This window comes from Schistocerca gregaria, chromosome 1, assembly GCF_023897955.1.
Source record: "Schistocerca gregaria isolate iqSchGreg1 chromosome 1, iqSchGreg1.2, whole genome shotgun sequence".
NCBI lineage: Eukaryota > Metazoa > Arthropoda > Insecta > Orthoptera > Acrididae > Schistocerca > Schistocerca gregaria.
The window spans coordinates 851,646,492-851,668,198 of NC_064920.1; the positions used below are offsets into that span (position 1 = coordinate 851,646,492).

The 21,707-nt window shown below is 44.0% G+C and overlaps 1 non-coding gene across 1 annotated transcript; it reads right to left on the bottom strand.

The window, feature by feature from the left end:
- Window positions 1–657: 657 nt before the first annotated feature.
- On the bottom strand, window positions 658–764 carry LOC126286387 (U6 spliceosomal RNA). Its single transcript, XR_007551691.1, has one exon. It is a non-coding gene; the product is annotated as a U6 spliceosomal RNA (small nuclear RNA).
- Window positions 765–21,707: the final 20,943 nt, after the last annotated feature.

The following is a 21,707-nucleotide window of genomic DNA, read 5'->3' on the forward strand; positions in this document are numbered from 1 at the left end:
CAAGCCCAGTTTATTTATCCGCGCTGTTGAGCCACTGCGCTGCGTCTGTGTACTCGTGTTATTACTGCCTGCCAGTTGTTTGCGTGACTGGCTGCCGCGGTGTTGCGCTCGCCAACGCTTGTGTCCCCTCCCGAACTGGATTTTCTTAGGCACCCACCAAAGCTTCACAATTTTGTCGTCTTCTCTTGCATGTCTGTAACAGAAGTTTATCCATTCTGTTGCGACTTGCTTATGGCCAATATTAGTTTGTTAAAGATGTGGCTGCTTGGATTTTTACCAAATAAATTCAAATGGCTCTGAGCACTATGAGAGTTAACATCTATGGTCATCAGTCCCCTAGAACTTAGAACTACTTAAACCTAATAAACCTGAGGACATCACACAACACCCAGCCATCACGAGGCAGAAAAAAATCCCTGACCCCGCCGGGAATCGAACCCGGGAACCCGAGCGTGGGAAGCGAGAACGCTACAGCTTTTTTTTTTTTTTTTTTTTTTTAAAAAAAATCTCACTTTGTTCGTTTTCGTTCGTTGTATCTGCCCGGGGCGGACGTCGAAAGACACTCGTTTCAGTTCGATGTTGATCCATTAACTCAGTTTTTTTGTTACAGAAGGTAGCTAAGCCTCTGACCGAACACGCTGAGCTACCGTGCCGGCAGAAAATGTGGAACGCTTCAAGACTTTGCGTGTCATCCTTGCGCAGGGGCCATGCTAATCTTCTCTGTATCGTTCCAATTTTAGTATATGTACCGCCGAAGCGAGTACGTCGACCACGAGATGTGGTCAGGATGCTTACCGCCCGCATGTATTATGTGTGGTGCGGTCACAGTATGTCGTCTACAGACGAGAGAGATCGGGATATCTTACTGATGGGACCTACATGTTGTGAAATTTTGCTATTATTTTTTTAAAAATATATTAGTAATTGAAGCCTGAAAGGGCAAATTAATATGTCTTAATCCGATTGTGGGTGGCTAATTCACCCACTCTGAGTCCTTCAATAATACTGTTATTCTGTTTCAGGTAGCTAGTGTTTCGGGTAATTTAGACGAGGTGGTAGTTTGCCGTTGGGATTGGCTGCTTCTAATGTTAACCATTATTAATCGCTGTATTATTTGTGTGTCTACGCTTTAGGTAAATTTAGAAGAAGTTGCATTTCATTTGCCTTATAGGAGCAAAATTACTTTTAAACTGATCTTTTACATCTGTTACTATAGGTTATCCATCGTGAGCTGACTGCAATCTAATGAAAAAGAATTACACCAGAAGCGTTTTGCTTTTATTTGCTAAGGATCTTCCGTGGTTATTGTTGCTACTTTATATAATCTGTTCCTTCCCTCTTTGCTAGCAGTGGTTGGTGTCGACAGAGTTCATTTCACATCTGCACTTGTCAGTCCTAAGTAGATAACAGATGTTAACAGCTGCTGCGGAAGGTGGCCAACCAAACAAACAAATTTTTATCTTGTATAACTTGGCCATAGGCGTGGTGGGAGAATTAACAACATCTTGTCCCCGTTGTTTAGGTGTATTTAATTACTTCATTGTTGTGTCATTTATTTGTTTTTAAGTATTTGGAGGACTTTTATAAACTTTAATTACTGGTACAGCGATAACATTCATTATTTGAGCCACTGCGCTTAACTGCGGTCTCTGCATGGTTATGGTTTGCCTGTAAATTTTCGTTGCAATTTGAATTTAATATTGTCTGAGAAATACAATGTTACAGTAATTTTTTGGTAAGGAGCTGACTGAGTACCCGTGTTCACTTTACCTAAGGGGCGATTCAGTTGTTGAAATTCTCACTTGTAGCTATATGACGTTTCTTATTTATTGTAAAGACTACAACCAGTTAAACTGAGTGACTGTCAATCAGGCTTTCAAATTAAATAAAGAGTGTATAACTATGAATGCTGATGTCTTTGTATGTTTTTCTGTTCTTCCTTCCACTCCACAGACACTTGCCCTACACCTTGCGTCGGTTTAGCTCAGAAAGACGCATCATTCCCTGAACGTGGAGTAACGTGGTGAGACGTCCATTTTTAAATCTCTTTGTATCTCGTATATTTGTCAGCGACTGCTTAATTTAAAATATGAAATACCGAAAAGTAAATGTGGCAATCGGCCTGACATTTATGGTCTACAAGAACGCAATATTCTCTCTGTCTGATATATGATGTTGTTGTTAACATGGTAACTTTTCTATAATTTGGTTCTGAAATACTGAGTTGTTGAAAAGAGTAATGAGGGATTTGTGGGAAAGTCCGTCATCTACGTAGGAAACCTAGCATTCTCAGTATATTCGTTTTGCTGCAATAACTTCAGTTTGGGACACCTGAAATCACAATCACAGATCAGGGCGCAAATGTTATCTCGGAATTAATGCATAAGCTGTGCAGGCTGTTGAGCATTAAAGACTTACGAACAAGCGCTCTGCATCCTCAAGCTATCGGTCGCACAGAACGAGTCCAAAGGAAAAGAGCGAAAATATTCACATAAATTCCCAGCATAGCAACTGGGGCCTCCTATTGGCCTACGTCGCCGCTGCATACAACTCGAAAGGTCACCAGAGCACAGAGTTGTCCTCATATGAAATAATTTTTGAGCGCAAGATGCCATCGCCCTTTGAGTTTTGCAAAGCTCCGCAGAAGAAGAGATCTAGTCACTAGTTGAAGGTTTTCTCTAGGAGAGTGAAACTTATTTGGAGACAAGTACAAAAATGAATACGAAGGCTTTAGAGAAACATGAAAGGGTGTATGATGGGAAATTGATGTTACCTACGTACTATGTGGGTCAGAGAGTTTTGTTAATGAATCCTCTTGTGCCGAAGTGGAAAACGAAGAAGTTCGTGCCACGGTAAAATGGCCCTTACCAGGTAACAGAGAAAACGTCGGATAACGTTAAACTTTAGCTCCCCACCTGTCCTCCTGAATTCGGCCGATTCAGGAGGATACGGACAATTGCCTCGTGTGAAATAAGTTTCCGTAGAAGGGGTAGAGGAACGGGGGACCAGGAGGAAAAAAAGGAAACACCAAGGCAAAGGAAGAAGGATAATATGGTGAATCATCGGTATATGCTAAGACCTAAGGCGGGGATGTGGGACTGAATTGAGGGTTTTCTTTTCGCTTACCCACTACGATAACGGGAACCATAGACATCAGTATGGTGCATTCCTTAATTTATGTATTTGACCCACCTTCCTCAGTATTGCCCCCAGAACACCTTTCGTTTATTAACCGTACTATTGATGGACACTTCCTAACTTCTCTGTATGCTGCCAACCAACATGTTTGTGTTACCATGGAACATCTCTCAGAGCACGTGGAAAGGTACAGAAGTAAGCAGTAGCAGCACTTTGTAGTCACTGGTTCATCAACAGCAGCCGCTATTGCATTTCTTGTGGTGACTGGGGAAACGTATTTCTTGTTCAAGGGAAGAGTTGTCCAAATTTCACCCCTCCCAACTTTCAGCCTACGGGCTCGAACCGATCAAAAAGGCGCAGCCTCCTGCCAAGGCAGTGTAGTAAGTGAACAGTCATGAAAGACAAGGACTGTACGGAACAATTGTGTATAAGAGAACTGTACAGTAATTAGTAATGACAAGCCTGAGTCTCAAAGGAAGTCAACCGTGTAACCATAATTAAAGTGCAATGTGGGTACGGTTCATGTTGTGTCCTCGTTGCCACTGTAGAGTCTTGTGCCACTATCCTTTTTCTATAACACAACTGTACACATCGATTAACAGGGTTCTCTGTTTACATGAACAGGAAGCTACTTATCTTTAAGAGAGTCCACGTGTTGTGGCACAGGTTCTTCCATAATAGACCACACTATCCTCATTGGTGGTGAAGTACAAGTCCCATTATGCGATGAATGACAAACGCCGCACTCGAGTTCGAACTGGTGCATCAGTGGCGGAGCTAGTGACTGAGCGACTGCGCTATTGCCTGAGACTGACTGGGGCCTCCGGAGGGCGTCTGCGATCTCAATAATTGCGGTCGAGATGGCGTTGGCGGCACATTGCTTGCAAATCTCTCTTTGGCCTCTCTACTGATAGGCGCACTTGATTCAGCGCCTCCTATCGATTTTATTGATACATCTTGGCCGACCGTTGTGCTGGCAACAGCTTACGCAAGCTCCTTCCTCCCATTCAAAATGTCACACTGTTGTCATGAAGGGAAGATACGAACGAAAATGGGGAGGGAGACAGGACGCTGGACGCTGAGATGAGCAGGGTGCCGTGACTGTGGACTGGCTAGCGAGGAAACAGGAACACTTTCTGCAAACTGCTTTCAGAGTACATGTCCAGGCATGAGGGCGTGTCCTGGGGCGATGACGGAGACGGCGACGGCCATAGCGCGTCCAGGTCCATCAGGTCGACAAGCGGGGACGGCAGGTGTGAGGGCGTATCGTCCATCCACTCTTCCTGGGATGCTCTGGTTGCCGCCCGGACCTGAAAGGCAGTGAATATAGGGGAAGAAAAGCAACAGAATCAAGGGACAAGTGACACGTCGCTACAAACCATCGGGATCTGCAATCAAGTACATAAAAGAGCCAATGCGTTCCTGGATCATTCCTCTTTTCCAGCACCCACTGTTGCAATAAACCCTGAAAAGAAAACCCTGAAAAGAACAAGATTACGCGGCGCAAAACTATACTTGCGAGACATTGACGGCATCGGATGCTGCGGTGGGTGTAGCAAGTGGAGCAGCGTTAGATGGGGATGAAACGGAGCACTTGGTAGATGACAAATACCATTTATTTCACAAAACTGTTCAGAATCTCGTGAAGTGAACTATGGTCCACTGTCCGACACAAGTACATGCGGGACGTCCTGTGCAAAATATGGAGGACAACGCTTGAATGGTGCTACGTGATGTCGTAGAAGCCATAGGCACCGCAAATGGGAACTTGCTAAAAGAGTCATCCCTATGAGCCAACGAGTGTTCCAAAATGGTCCCACGAAGTCTATGTGTACTCGTTGCCAGGGCGATAGAGTCTTAGGCCAAGCTGAGATTTGAGTTTGGTTTTCCGCGCATGCGTGACACAGTGACTTCATCTACTCAATGTGGACGTCCATGGCCTGTCAAGTACAGTGCCCCCGCGCTAACTGTTTACTGCGAGCAATTCTCCAATGCCTCTGGTGTGGCAATAGGAACAAATCGTTTTGGGAATAAACACATGCATTTGTCCAGTGTCATTTTGAACTAGAATCACACCCTGTTGAACTGAAAAGTTATGCCGAAGTGCAAACTGTCGGCGCAGAACATAGTTCCGGATAGTAATCAGTGAACGAGGACAAGACGTACGAAATTAATGCAACAAAATCTTGAGATCTGGGTTCGCTTCCGTTGCCTGTGCAATTTTGTCTGTATTTCAAGGGAAAAGATTACAGAAATTCAGGGCCCTGCTCATCAATTTGGCAACAAGATGCGGAAGATGCATCAAAATTAGAATCTAGGCCAATGGAAAGACGAGATAGGGCATATTCATTGCCATGCCTTGCCGTAGGACAGAATTTGATGCTGATACTGCGAAAGTAACAATTTCCAAAGTTGCAATTTTTTAGCAGTACGTGTAGGAACCGGCTCTGACGGATGAAACAAGGACTGCAAAGGCTCGTGATCTGTCACTAAATAGAACCTGCGAGCCCCATTAGTGATGTAATTTTATCAGACAGTTCACAGTAGCGATATCCTGTTTTTCTATTTGTCAACCATTGCACTGAGTTTCAGTTAACAACTTTGGTTCTGTCTTGTCCGCCAATTGGGTGCGAAAGCACAGAGCCGATTCCTTAGAAAGAACCGTCGGAGTTGTAAAACTACCGACTTGGCAGGATCAAAATGTACTAAACATCTGTCACTGACCAAGGGCATATTTGTCTACACGAAAGGTACATTTTTGCGAAGCAAGCGCTGCAATGGAGTCGCGATCTGAGCAGCATTCGGTATGAACCGTATCTAGGACGTCATCTTGCCTAGTACTGACTGCAGTTCAGACACATTGCGAGGAACAGGCAGGTAACGGATTGCAAGCAAATGAGACTGGAGGGGGCGTATTTCCTGAATGTTTATCACATGACATAAATACTGTAGTTCAGTTTGACAGAGAGACGACACTTGAGTCCTGCTTCTGACGACACTCGAAGAAGAGTATGCAAATTGGCAACATGTTCCTCTGGTGTAAGACCGAAAACGACAATATCATCAAGAAGTTTGAACAAAATGGCACTTTAAAATCAGCTGTTCCAGGTAACGTTAAGAAATGGTGGGTGCGGCAGCACTGACGAAGGGCAACGCAAATACTTGGACAGTCCTAAATCTGTATTTACAACAAACACTTTCTGTGATTCTTCATCCAAGGAGTTTGCAAGTAGGCATCATGCAAATCTAAGAAAAGTGATGTCCTGCATCAAACCTGTCCATTAGTTCCTCACGGTCATCCTGCAGACATCTATTTAAGTATCTAGGAATCCTTACAGTAACCACACAGTATATATATTCACTTATGAAATTTGTTGTTAATAATCCAACCTAGTTCAAAAGTAATAGCAGTGTGCATGGCTATAACACCAGGAGAAAGGATGATCTTCCTATGAAGGGTTAAATCTGACTTTGGCACAGGAAGGGGTAAATTATGCTGCCACAAAAGTCTGGTCACCTACCAAACAGCATCAAAAGCCTGACAGATAGCCAACAAACATTTAAAAATAAATTAAAAGAATTTTCAGATGACAACTCCTTCTACTCATTGGCTGAATTTTTAGATATAAATAAAGGGAAAATGTAACTTAAACATTAGTGTCATGCAATATTTTGTGTAATCTAATATATTGTACAGAAATCTTTTATTAACCTGACACGTTCCACATCACTGCGAAGTGTCGTATTCATGATCTATGGAACAGGTATTAATCTAATCTAATCTAATAAGGGCAAGGTAACGAATAAGTGTCAACTGGTGTCCGTGGGGTGACTTTAGACTTGAAGTCAACACAAATGCGAATGCAACCAGAAGGATTAGGCAAAAAAACGAAAGGACTTGCCCATTGACTAGCTTGAGTGGGAGCAGTTACGCCATTACCTTGTAATTCTTTCAGTTCACTGGCTATTTTGTCTCCTAAAGCAATTGAAAAGGGGCAGGCCCGGAAAAACTTAGGCTGTGCATTGTCTTTCAATGTAACATGCGCTACATAGTTATTTTCTTTTCTCATTCCTTCTGAAAATAGTTCAGGAAATTCATAAGCAACATGACTGCATTGTGTTTCGGATCAAACGCAGACACAGACGGTACATTGTCTTGGATGCTAAGGTTAAACAAATAAAAGGCATCTAAACGAAACATGTTCTCTCTGTCTCTTTATCTCAACACAGTAAAACTCACTGTCCTAGTGTGAGATTTGTAAGTGGCAGGCAAACTACACTGTGCAAGCACTGGAATTTCCCGTTCACTGTAAACAGTGAGGTGCTTGCTAGGTTTATAGAGGCGTGGACAGCCTAACTGTTCCTATGTGGCACGATTAAGCAAAGTTACTGCCGCACCTGTGCCTAACTGAAAGTTCACACGACGGCCAGCAATTCGTAGTGAGACAAATAGTTTGTTAGAACGTCAGTGCACAGCACTAGAGCGAGAAGGAGGCACATCCTTAATCTAAATGTTGTCAGAAACTGTTGTAGGATTTGAAAACACAGCGTTCACTGCATGTGCACGAGCGTGATTTTTCTGGGAGCGGCCAAAACTGGCGTTTTTGTGCCGTTGTAAACAAACGGTTTGGACATGTCCGTATTTTTTCCACACGTGCAATACCCTTCGTTCCGTGATGAGCCGTCCTGTCTTTTATGGCGAGCAAAACATCCAGAGCAAATCTTCACTAAATTCACAGGCTTGTTTACAGTTCTACGTGGCGGTCCCCGCGGCTGTGTACAGGCTCTTTTTTGTGGCTTCTTGTGGCGGTTGCGAACAAGGAGCGACACGACGTGACAGATCGGGGTCAGGTCAAACTTATTGGCTGCTATGGCACCCGAATCATATTGCTCTAAGATTTGCAATACTTGTGAAAGTGACTGATCTGAGTACTTTAAGATCTGTTTCCGTATTCTACTATCTGGGACATTGAATTTTATAGCATCACGTATCATTAAATCACTGTAGTAGTTCCCATAAATATACTTAAATTTGCACTTCCTAGTGACGCCCATTAATTCTGTGTACCACTGGCGGTATGTCTGTTCCGGAATTTTCTTCTGAAAATGATAGAACTGATATCTGGCTGCAGCTACTTGGTCGTAGCTGAGCTTGCCGGTAGACGCCGTTGGGAATAGTTCTTGCATTAACCTTAACACTGGGGACCCCGCAACTGAAAGGAAGTATTGTAGCTGTACGGTACCTTAAATACGATGAAACTGACAATGTGCTTGGAACTGAGTCAGGTACTCGAGCCATTCCTCTTCTGTGTCATTAAATTTCCGGGACGTTAGTACCCTGGTCGGCAGCACTCGTTTGGCTGGGTGGTTGGTCGGTTCTGCAGCTGACACAGCCTGTGCCGCCAGTAGTTGCTGTACCGTCGTCAGCAAGGTCACATTTTCTTGGTTATGAAACTGAAAAACTTGTATTAGATTCATCACCTTGGTCATCTGCGACTAAGGCCAGAGTCACAGGGTGGAAGAGACGGGGTAGCCATGGTTTATACAAATACGTAATAGCAAAAAAGCAAGAGAAGTTTCTGAAAAGAGAAATTTGATTAGTTCCCCTCAGGCCGGCCGGAGTGGCCGAGCGGTTCTAGGCGCTATGTCTGGAACCGCGCGACCATTACGGTCGCAGGTTCGAATCCTGCCTCGGGCATGGATGTGTGTGATGTCCTTAGGATAGTTAGGTTTAAGTAGTTCTAAGTTCTAGGGAACTGGTAACCTCAGAAGTTAAGTCCCATATTGCTCAGAACCATTTGAACCATTCTTTTAATCTCCTCCTGGAATACAAGTAAGAACACAACAACAATTGATCAAGCAAAAACGAATAACCTTGCAAGGTAAAACACAAGAAAACCAAACAACATATTCGGCCAAGTTGACTAACTTCTATCGCCAGTGACTTGTCCTCGCCACCACTGTTGTGTCCTATTTGCCACTGAAGATTCTTGTACCATCGGAAGCAAATTAGTATCCTCTTTCTAGAACACAACTGCACCCATGAATAAACAGGGTCCTTTATTTACACGAAAAGAACGAGAGCCCATGTGTGGTGGTACAAGTTTTTTCATAATAACCCACGTTAGCCTCACTGCTTCCCGCTATACGTTCGATGACAGACGCCAAATTTGAGTGCGAGTTTGTGCATCAGTGACTGAGCTAGCAACAGCGTGACTGCGCTAGTGCCTGATACTGACTCCTCCGGTCGGCGGCGGCGATCTAAATACTAGCGGTCTAGAGGGCGCTGGCGGCACGTTGCTTGCGAGTCTGTCGTTGGCCTTTCTCCTGATAGGCGCGCTCAATCCAGTGCCTTCTATAGATCTTCTTGCTAGGTCTTTGCCGACCGGTGTGCTGGCGACAACTTACGCCAGCACAGTAACCATGTAAAGTAAATTGGGAGAAAATAGGTGTATCCAGGTGTGGAAAGAAGAAAGTCATTAAATTAGTTAAAGGTAGGAATTTAGCAGTAATAAAGTTAGTGAAATGTGAAGGAATATTTGTAGCCAGAAGTCGTATTTGTGTTACATTGCCGGCTGGAGGGGCCATGTGGTTCTAGGCGCTACAGTCTGGAGCCGAGCGACCGCTACGGTCGTAGGTTCGAATCCTGCCTCGGGCATGGATGTGTGTGATGTCCTTAGGTTAGTTAGGTTTAATTATTTCTAAGTTCTAGGCGACTGCTGACCTCAGAAGTTAAGTCGCATAGTGCTCAGAGCCATTTGAACCATTTTTTTGTGTTACATTCAGTTGCGCAGTTCAGTGATATGATACCATATCGTAATTGAGTCGGTAGGGCACCAAGTTCAGCAACAGAAAGGACAACGCTGTGTCGACGACCAGCTCGCTGCATAAAAGAAGACAAAACAAGGATCAGCTCGCCACACATCAGGGAGTCGACATAGAGGGTGGTAGTCGGTCAGTTATGCCAGACGAACATCAGAAAATTCCACCAGCCTACAGGGTAAGAAGAACAGCAGGCATCAGTGGCAGAAAGCTGTATTTAAGAGTCGGCAGCCAGCTCCTTAACGTCGTGTGTCGTGAGGTGCTAGAATATACAGAGCCTGTGCTCCTTACAGCTGCCATCCCAATCGTCGTAATAGTCACCGTCGCAATACATTCCGTCGGCTAGGTGACGTCAGAGCGACGCCGCCGCCGCAAATATCGTCGGACGCCGTCAACAGACAAGCCAGATGTCTCCGGGGATATCTGTTAGACAGGGCACTGACCTGTCCCGCATCCGAGCACCACCACCCCCCTCCCCAGACGCCAGCACAACAGTGACCCTTGGCGCTTGGTTCCAGCTGCAAGGCCGGAGCGCCGCTGTCGAGCCAGGAGATTCGACTTACGCCATTGCAGCTTCAAATGCAGTAGTGGGCGCAGGTGTGAACGTCCGCCAGTTACCTCTGTCACTGCCAACACTACTGTGAGCGAGAGGAAACCTCTCCCACAGGCCTCACAATCAATGTATTACAGTTTATCCCCAAATGTTGTTATTCTGAATCAGGAGCAATCCGTGGTTCCCCCCCCCCCCCCCCCTAATTCCTTCCTCAAGCCTAGCACAGAACCCATGTCCGAATGGTGTCAGATGTGCTCCTTAACACAGTGTCAAAAGCCTTCTACAAATCTAAAGATACGGAATCGGTCTGAAATCCCTTGTCAATAACACTCACCACTCAGTACATAGTTGATTGTATTTCACAAGAACGATGTTTTGCAAATCCGTGTTGACTGTGTGTCAATAGACTATTCTCTTCAAAGTAACTCGTAATGTTTCGAAAACTATACGTTCCACATTTCTGCTCCATATCGACATCAATGATATCGGCCTATAATTTAGTGGATTACTCCTAACTGCATTTCTTGAATACTGGTGTGACCTATGTAATTTTCGAGTCTTTTGGTACAGATAATTCGTTAAGCGTGCAGTTGTATATGATTGATCAATATGGAACTACTGCATCAAAATACTCAGAAAGGAACCTAACTTGTACACAATCTGGAGCTTGCTTTTAATGACTGATTTAAGCTGCTACACTACTCCGAGGATATCTACTTCTAGGTTACTCATGTTGCCAGCTCTTCTTGATTCACATTCAGGAATATTTACGTTGTTTTCTGTGATGAAGGAATTTCAGATGCCTATGTTTACTAACACTGCTTTGGCAGGACTGTTATCTATAGAACTGCCGCTGCTATCGTGCGGAGAAAGCATTGATTGTGTCTTGAAACTAGCATTGAAGACCACACTACATTTCGAGCTTTTGCAATAGATCGCCAATCTTGAAGAATTTGGATTCGTTTAAATTTGGCATGATTTTTCGTTGTTTCCGCAACAGTGTTCTGACCCGTCTTGTATTCAAAGGCCAATCAGTTCCGTCGGTTGTTACCTTATTTGGTATAAATTTGTCAATTGTTGTCGATACTACTCCTTTGAATTCAAGGCATATATGCTTTACACTTCCATTGTTAATTTGGAAATAGTGGAAACGATCTCTCAGGAAGGCGTCAAATACAGTTTTATCTTTTCTTTTGGATAGGGATAGTTTTCGTTTACTTTTGCAGGATTTCATAGTTACAGTGAACTACTTCTAACAGCAACAAACACGCCGCCGCCAACTGTGTTTAGCCTATCCTTTCTGAGAACCATTAGTTCCTTCGCAAAAATTTCGGCTATACTTATCTCCAGCTTTATTCAGATTTCAGTACCTGTAACAATGTGAGCGTCAGTGCTTTCTATTAGCGCTTGGAGCTCTGGTACTTTTCCAACACAGCAACAACAACTTAGAACTGTTATACGGATGGTTCCTGTATCTACGCCCTTCCTGTATTCGACTGCACCCTTTGAGACTGAAGCCTTTTTTGTGTTTCCACGAGGTCCTCTAACCTAAAAAACCGCAGTCCACGCCATCCATGAGGCCGCCTCCTGATTGTAGCAGACTCCTGACGTATTTAGCTGAACCCACAACCCAACCACCCTATGGCACACGTCGAGGTATCTGCAGCCTGCATGGTTGCAGAACCGTATGAATATCTGATTCAGACCCTCCACTCGGCTCTGAACCAAAGCTCTGTAATCGGTTCTGTCGACTATGCTGGAAACGGCGAGCTTTGCTTTCATCTAGCAAGCAAGAGTGGTCACTTTAGATAGCTGGGAGAATCTCTTCCGATCCGCAGAGACAGAGTTCATTGGTACTGACGTGAGCCACCACCTGCAGTTTGCTACGCCCTACGCTCTTAGTGGCATCCGGAAGGACCCGTATCACATGTGGAATGACATACTCGGTATGCAGACGGACTACGCATTGGCTTTCTTCCCCTGCCTGGCAGCCATGTTCCTAGGAACCCCATAACGCTCCGTAAGCAGGAGCTCCAAACTACCAATAATACCACCCTCTGAAACTGCTTGAATCTTGTAGGCTGAGAAGTTTCCTTTGAAACAGGACAAGCGGCTGCATCTGCCTGAGGTTTAGTGTCAGTCACAGACAGCGCCTGGAGCCGATTAGTCAGACTAACTGGCGAGGCCTTACATGCAGCCCGTCTTGCGTACAGCCATCTGGAAAGTCTTTCACCGCTTGCCACGCCCCGAGGCGACCTCCCATTCGACCACGTGTGAGGGATCAGCCTCAGTGCGAGCAGTAATTGGGCTTGCCATCGGTGCGGACCAATTGGCTGACTACGACGCGAAGTACATCCGTGGAATCTGCACGGCTGGCCCGCAACACTGATGCCCATCCGCTGCAGCTCCAAGCTGTGTAACCAGCCTGAAGCTGAGAGGCCTTACACAGCAGTCACAGCCCCTATCGATACTAAAGACCGCGGAAATCTACATTTCACAGACAAACAAAGGACTATCGACACGCTCTGCGGAACTCTAATGCAAACACAGACGAAAACGCAAGAAATGTGTCTAACAAATTAGATTAACACGCAGAGATTCATAAACTGAACTACCAAAGCATTTACGTGGGACTGAATCTTTCACTCCTGATTAGGAACTTGTAAGATGTCACAAAATCAGTTTACTTTCCGACACAAAGGAAAACGTGAGAGCTACGTTTATGAAATATTAACATGTAGACACTCAAGAAACTAAACTACCATTGCATACAGATGAAAATATAAAATGCTTTCCTGATTATAAACTCGTAAAAGCCACAAAATCGATTACTTCCTTGTTGCTGCTTGTTTCTCGGCCGACTGTTGCTGCTTGACTCAATAAGAGATAATGTTGTCATAAATAGACAAATTATTGAACCAACGAGAAACTCTTTCTCCGGTACTTAGGGATCATAGGTGTATCGTCGAATAATGTTGCCATGTTAACACCATAGATTTTAACTCTTTGTGGTACAATAAGGAAATTATTTACGCTTATCACTCAAAAGGAACAACTACTTCAACTGCGTAAGGTCATTTCCCAACCATTACTGCTCAATGGTTGTAAGAATTGGACTCCAGCGTCTGTAGTACACTCCTGTTAACGGACGTAAAGCATCTTTTTCCTTACTTTATGATCTCAGACCAACTACGAGAAACAAAATACTCCTAAACGAGATTTTAGCGCTAAGTAGCAGGATACTCACTACTAGATTACGAAGAAGATCTGACATAAGGTTTGAAGTGAAACTGCCCTTAGGTGGACACCTCCATTTTGATGATGATGATCATGATGATGATGATCTCAGCCGTCCATGACTCATTCAGGAATCTGGACGTCGGGTCTTGTACGTCCCGTAAAACAGGTTAGGTGGCAGTTTGTGCAGTACCTAGCGATGTAGTACAAAACTATGGGAAGTGTAAGAGCTTAACATCACACTATTCATCGCACGTTATCGCAAAGAATCCCCAATCACTGATTGTTTCAACGTGTCTGCCTGATGAGTGAACTAAACATCTCCAGTTACGGTAGCGGTGACGTCGGAATTGTCGATATTGAACGTTAGTGCAATTCGTCCTTAACATATCGAATTATTCAGGATTCCTACTACCTTACATCCATGACTGTATCGGAACTATTTATCTTGTAGCTGAACGTCTGCTTTTGCACACGCCACGAGGTGTACCAAAGCCTTCTACAGGTCTAGGCGCTGTTGGAACGAACAGTCTGATGGCGGTGACTTAATGCAGTAATGTTGCAACACACGACTCGTCACTTCTCTGGTTTTGGTGTGTGTTCACCCCAGGTAACTGACTAATAGACCCACAGAGAGTGCAAAACTGCCGCAATGTCGGATAACGCAAAGAAAGTAATAAGGCCCTGTGTCTTCTGATTGAACTGCGGTGGCAGTGTTGACATTAACTGAATCAGAATTGATCCCTTTTACTTAAAAAAGGGTGCACATTGATGTTATATTCACCTACTGAACACCAGATGCAAATGTTGAACACAAAATTAATTAAGAAAGTGACTTGGGATTTCAACTACTTGATTGTAAACAAATGCAGACGAGTAGCACAGATTTCTTTTAACTCACGACCTTCAATCATCACATTACATGACTCTTCTAACAGGCAGTGGTAACAAATTGCGTTTGCGTGGAGTAAAGCGCGATAACTCAAAAGTAATTCCTATCGACTGACCCAGGCATAATGCGAAGTGCGAGAAGAATTCTACAATACATGGCCTATGAAATCCTCGTGGAAACTTTGCTGACGTGATCCAACAAATTAATCAGTGGCCAGAGTGGGCGCAATATCACCGAATACAGCGTGGTGGAGCGGCGTTGTTGTGTGGACGTCGGCCGACCTCGAGCTGCTGCAAGGCTGTGTTCGTCTATTCACTCCTACCTATCTTGCTCAGTACATAGATGAACCAAAACTTTCTAAGCTCAATCGTTCCATTTGCTAAGTCCTAAACTGCAGAGATGCTCACTCTTTCCCAGGCAAGCTGAGTAAAGAACGCCACGTCCACACTCTAGGCAAGTTGGAAACGGAAGACCTCTACTGAGACTTCTCACAGTCCGGTCTTCGCCTCGTTTCCCCTCCAGCAAAATCGCTTACGCCAATTGCAGCGCAAGTCGCGTTAATTATGCGTCGCTTCCCAGGACCGACCAATGCCTGCTCTGGGAAGTGAACAAATTCCCACAAAATTTCCCTTCCTCTCAACTTCTGTTATTTAGCTCCTCCCAGGCCATCCATCAAGGTTAGTGTCTGCACAAACACCAATTTTTCCGGAATTCTGACTCCCAGGAGATTACTTCAAATTCCTCGGTCCTACTTTCACATCGGATGCCGGCGTTTTTCATTCTGCCGCTCTTCACCTGATTTACTTCAGACTCTGCGGACCGTGAATTCAGCGTGAAGTTGCTATAGTCACGAACATGCATATTTTGACCTCTGTTGACCGCTCCACCGTAGCTTTGCACAGCTTTTTCGCATGTTCCCCTGAAAATGGGATGACAGACATTTATCAACAGGCGTACAAGTTCTCCGTCTGCTTCCCTGTACACCAGCATTGGGTCGGGGTCAAACACCCATGCTGTCACTCTTCTTAAGGCGGCTGGAGGCCGCGCCGCGTTACCGCTTTCACAGAGCTTGAGTCGCCCTAAGCTGCCCATAGTCGCTTCCCTTTGCCGTTCCCCAGCCAGCCACGGTCAACTCTAAATATTCCCTGGGGTAAACTAGCGTCCAGTGAATCGACTCGTTTCCACAAAGTTTTCATGTCTTGTGGATTACTTTAAAACCGTCACACGACATTAATTATTCCAATACGTCCATACTATACCCTCTACAACATGCATTGTGCCTTGTCAGTCATTTTGTTCAGCCCTACTGTTCGCTCAACGTGAGTTTGGTGATCTTTAATGACTTCATATAAGGGGCATAGTTCTTGCCATCTTACAATGTTAGTCATTTGATACTCTCTAGAAGCAGTGTAACAAACATCACGATGTCATCATCTTGTCAGTGGAGATGATCGGGGGAGAGGGGGAGGGAAGGGGCAGACGGCCAACCGTTGCCTGCTTCCGATCGTGTCCCCACCATTTGCATATTCGAAACTGATGAATGTTAACAGTTGAGAGGATACAGCCGACTGTCAATAGCAAGAAAAGCTTTTAGGAGGTCTAATCTGATGGTATTTGACTGGCGCTTTTCGAAGTGTGACGTCGACAATAAACTGTTTACACTAACATGGAAGCTGAAGCTTTCGAAATGCTACAGAAGAATGCTAAAAGTTTGATTGGTGGATATAGGAGGCATACAACTGAATTGGGGAAAAACAAATTTATGCCATAACTTGGCTACTATAAGGGATCGGGTAATAAGACATCCTAATTATGAAACAAACGTCAATTTGGTAATGGAAGGATGTGGGTGTGGGATGGGGGACAGAGGAGGGCAGAATTACTGATGGGACCAAAGCTCGAATAAGCAAGTTCGTGTGGATGATTGTTGCCACCGTTATGCGGAGATTACAGACCTTTCTCATTTTTCTTCTTTCAGCCATTATTCTTCTCCCTGGTTTAATGCGTCTCGCCACAAATTCCACTCCTGTGCTAACCTCATCCTCTTAATAATAGCGCTTGCACTCTACTTTCTCAATTATTCATTAGATGTATTCCAATCGCACAGATTTTGTCCCACTAGTTCCATGGCCGTTATTCGCTGGTGTTTTAACACATGTCCAGTCTCTTCTTTTTGCTACATCCCGCCCCTTTGTTTTGTCAGTGTTTTCCATATGTTCTATTCTTTGCCGATTCTGCAGAGAACATCCTCATTCCATACTTTATCAGTCCACTTAATTTTCAACATTCTTCTTTAGCATCAAATCTCAAATGCTTCGCTTCTTTATTCTTTTCTGTTCCAGTTTTTCTACAGTCCATTATTCGCCACAATGCTATGCTGCACACATATATAAGAAGAAATTTTGTCTTCAAATAATGTCCTATGTTTAATACTAGCAGACTTGTGTTTCCTGTGCTAGTCTGATTTTCATCGCCTTGCTTAATTCCCTCGTGAGTTATCTTTCCTTCAACGTATCAAAATTCATTAACATTGTCTACTTAGCGATCACCGATTTCGATGTTACGTTTCTCGCTATTCCTGTTTCTGCCATTTCATTAATCATTCCATTCAACAGGGCCTGTAATTCTTATTCACTTTCATTGGGGATAAGCAGTGTCATCAACGAATCTGATATCTTTCACACCGAATTTTAACGCTACTCTTGAACTGCTCTTGTATTTGCATCATTGCTTCTTCGATGCATACATTGAACGATAGTGGCGAAAGACTGCATCCTTATCTTATCTTTTCAATTCAAGCTCGTTGTTGTTGGTCTAGAAATATCATTGTTCCGTCCTGGATCTTGCTACCGTTTTTCCTTACAGGTTACTCCTATTTTTCACAGAAGTTCGAACATCTTGTTCCATTTTATACTGTCGCTTTTTCTGTGCCGACAAACTATTTGAGAGCGTCTTGATTTTTCTTCATCCTTGCCCTCATTATCAAGAGTAACATCAGAACTGTCTAATCGTCATCTAATCGATGCTCACGTTTGTTTTCCTCATTCTTCTGCATATTATTCTTGTCAGCAGCCTGGATGCATGAGCTGTTTATCTGATTCTACTATAGTTCTATAGTTGCTAGGTTGTGTGGATGATATTTTTCGGAAAATCTGATGATACGTCGCCAGTCCGATAGATTCTACACACCTACTTAAATAGTCGCTTGGCTGCCATTTCCTCCAACGATTTTATACTTGGGAAGGATAAATTGGCGTGGAGAGCTGCATCAAATCAATTTTCAAACTGGAAACCACATCAACAACATGATGTATACGTGGTAATAACGTTCTCACTTCACTTGGAAGGTTGTATTAGCACTCATTGTACGATCGTCCTTCAATATTTTACGCAATTAATCTGCCTTCAAATGTACAAACTGACACGCGATACTTAATGCAACTTTTTACTAACCTGTAGCTTACTTCATATATTTTAAAATATACTTTTTTCTTGGAGTTCTCATTTTATTAACGCTGAGGCGACGTAAACAAAGACATACCACTATGTACAGGTAAGCTATCCCTGACGATAGTAAGAACGAGAGGCCTTGTTGCAAACGTGAAGGGATAAAACACGTAAGCTCACTGGCTTCCTCAAGGAGAGCGTGATTGCCTCTGGGATTCGCACTTTGCTCACCTGTCAGTAGCGCCGGGCCGTCGCAGCATTTCGCAGCCAGAGCGCGGCGCCTCCCTCTGTTTGCACAGCAGATTGGGCGTCTCCGGAGGAGGCCTGTGTCAACCCCGCAGTAATCCACAGGGATTCAGCCCGCAGTCGACCCAACACAGTCCGACAAGGGTGGCAGTAACCACGTGTTTCTTAAGGACTACGGTGCTGCTGGATCATAACTGTAAAGATTTATGCTATGGAGCTGCTTGTGCGTTTCACTCAAGTTTGTACTCTTTGTTTTACCACAACGAACTGTTGGTTGTGCCTGTGACACTAATATTTATCTCAGTGCGGTACGTAGTTAATTGATAGGCATGACTCATGGCGGCTAAGTGAGAACGAGCAGAAGTACTTACCGACAACCGAGTGAGGTGGCGCAGCAGTTAGACACTGGACTCGCATTCGGGAGGACGACGGTTCAATCCCGCGTCCCGCCATCCTGATTTACGTTTTCCGTGATTTCCCTAAATCGCTCCAGGCAAATGCCAGGATGGTTCCTTTGAAAGGGCACGGCCGACTTCATTCCCCGTCCTTCCCTATTCCGATGAGACCGATGACCTCGCTGTCTGGTCTCCTTCCCCAAAACAACCCAACTTACCGAAATTCGCTCCTAATGAACTGAAAACTGTTTTTTGATTGTTCGCCGCAGTTGCAAGTAGTGAAACATAGAGAACGGCTCGGATGCCATCGTATCCGTACAGCAGCACACGTAAGGAGATGGCGACTTTAGTCCGTAAGCTGCTCTGTGCAGTTACGGGTTCTGATAGGTGGGGTCTCACCAGTTCTGTAGAATAATGTATCTAAGTGAAGTTACATGGAAGCATTAAGACACAATTGTTAATCAAGAGTGGTTAATAGTATGCGATGACATGTTGTTAATGAAACATATAATGCCGATTTGGGTGACAACATACACGGCAGTGATAAAATCAGGGGTTTGCAATATGCATATACACATATCGTGTACACAAGGTAAAAGAGGGAAGTGCATTGGCGGAGCCTTCATTTGTCATCAGATGATTCATGTGAAAAGATATCGGACGTGATTATTGCTTACGACGGGAATTAAGACTTTGAAAGTGGAATGGTATATGGAGTTGGAAGCATGGAACATTCCATTTCGAATATCGTTAGGGAGTTACGTATTCTGATATCCACAATGTAAAGAGGGCGCAGATAATACCAAATTTCAGGCATTAGCCCTCACCACTGTAAACGCATTGGCCGACGGTCGTGGACTTCACTTAACGGCCAACACCAGAGGCGTTTGCCTAGAGTTTTCAATGCCGACAGACAAGCAACACTGCGTGTAATAATCATATAAATCAATGTGGAGCGTACTCCGGGCGTGTTCTTAAGGACAGTGCGGCGAACTTTTGCGTTAATGGGCTATGCCAACAGACGACTAAAGCGAGTGCCTTTGCTAATGCATGACATCCATTGCAGCGCATCTCGTGGTCTCGTGACCATTTCGGTTGGACCGTAGATGACAGGAAAACCGTGTCCTGGGCAGATGAGTCCCGATTTCAGTTAGTGACATCTGATGGCAGGGTTAGAGTGTGGCGCTGACTCCGTGAAGCCGTGGGCGCAAGTTATCAAGGCACTGTGCAAGCCGGTGGTGACTCCATAATAGTGTGGTCTGTGTTTACATGGAATTGACTGGGTCCTTGCGTCAAACTGAAACTATCATTGACAGAAAATGTTTACGTACGGTTGCCTGGAGACCATTTGCAGCCATTCATGTACTTCATGTTCCCTAATTTTGTTCGCGATCGGTTTGAGGAACATTATGAATAACCGAGTGAAGGACTTGGATACCCAGATTGCCCGACATGAATTCCATCGAACATCAATGTGATATTATCGAGAGGTCAGTTCGTGCACAAAATCCGGCGCCGGCAACACTTTAGCAATCATGGACAGCTACAGCGATAGCATATCTCAGTATTTCTGCAGGGGGCTTCCAACGCTTGTTGAGACCATGTCACGTCGATTTGCTGAACTGTGTCGAGCAAAAGCAAGTCAGGCACGATATTAGGAGGTATCCCATCGCTTTTGTCATCTTAGTGTGACGTATCTCCTACACACGTCAATACTTCACAGTTATCAATATAGAAATGGATACCATTAAGTTAGTTTTCACGACCTAAATTAAAACTTCTTTGTCAGGTGCGACCGTTGTATCTCTCTTTTCCTGCGGAGTCATTGCAGTTCAAGACCGAAAGCGTGCAGTCAGTACGGCGTTCTTTCGACCACCGGTGCCGGTTTTGGCAATAGGGGGAGCCTCCTTTAAAGGACCAATGAAGTTGACTGCCGTAGCTATCAACCATGCTGACATCACTGCTCCAAATACAGACCTGCAATTAAACATTCATTTCAAGTCGCTGGAATTCGTGCAGTACTGAAACTCCGGATATTTCACACGATGTGTGTTACAGAATATCCTTTCAGAAATCGAGATTATAACTGTATTCATGGGACTAATAAAAGCTCTACGTTTTGGAAAAAATACGCTTTCATTAATATACTGTTACTGGATAATCCATTCAGTTGTTTTATTCATGGTATTTCATTCGCACGATCGCTGTCGCAAATACACAATTTCATGTCCAGACGCGCTTGTGACATTTCCACTCATCTGAAAAATTGATGCGCATAAAGTGATCCGAAACGTAATTAAATCGAAAGTCACAAGTGCTACATGCTGTATTTATAAAATGCGCCTGTTCTTGTGGGCAGACAATATGAAGCGGAAACATACAGTAAAGGCTGTTTCATGTATGACTGATGGAAAAGAAAAATCCTGAGATTCCTTTCAAGAATCATTCTGAAATATTCGCTCTAGTTACTCTGAAGCAAGCTCCTCGTTAGTAGTGCAATGTCTTCAGACAGAAAAGGCTTAAATAAAACGTTGGAGGTTTAAACGAACGTTTTGTCAAGAAATTTTATTGCAGTTAGAATGTGAAAGAATAGGTATGTATCATAAATGGATTCTAAACTATCCGTTATAAATTGTGGAGAAAATAAAAGTTGTGTGCTATTTGACATATGAACCTACAGAAGATAGACGAAGTTAGAAATATACAAGGAAAAGAATAGCCCTGAGAGTGAATGGTTTCTACAATCTCTACTAGCACGGATAATGCTCTAGTGTGAAGTATATTTTAAAAGTAGCTAACGGGTAAAGTAGCATATGAAGAGATATTAAAAGTGACAGAAAATAGTACATCTTCAGAAATCTTCTGAGAAGGTTATGAGAGAGGAAAAAATTGTACGGGACATCTGCAGGCTGTCCGAGGGGGAATGGTCAATATTCAAGGATATTACAAAAACGATCATTCGAAGCAAAAAGTCTAA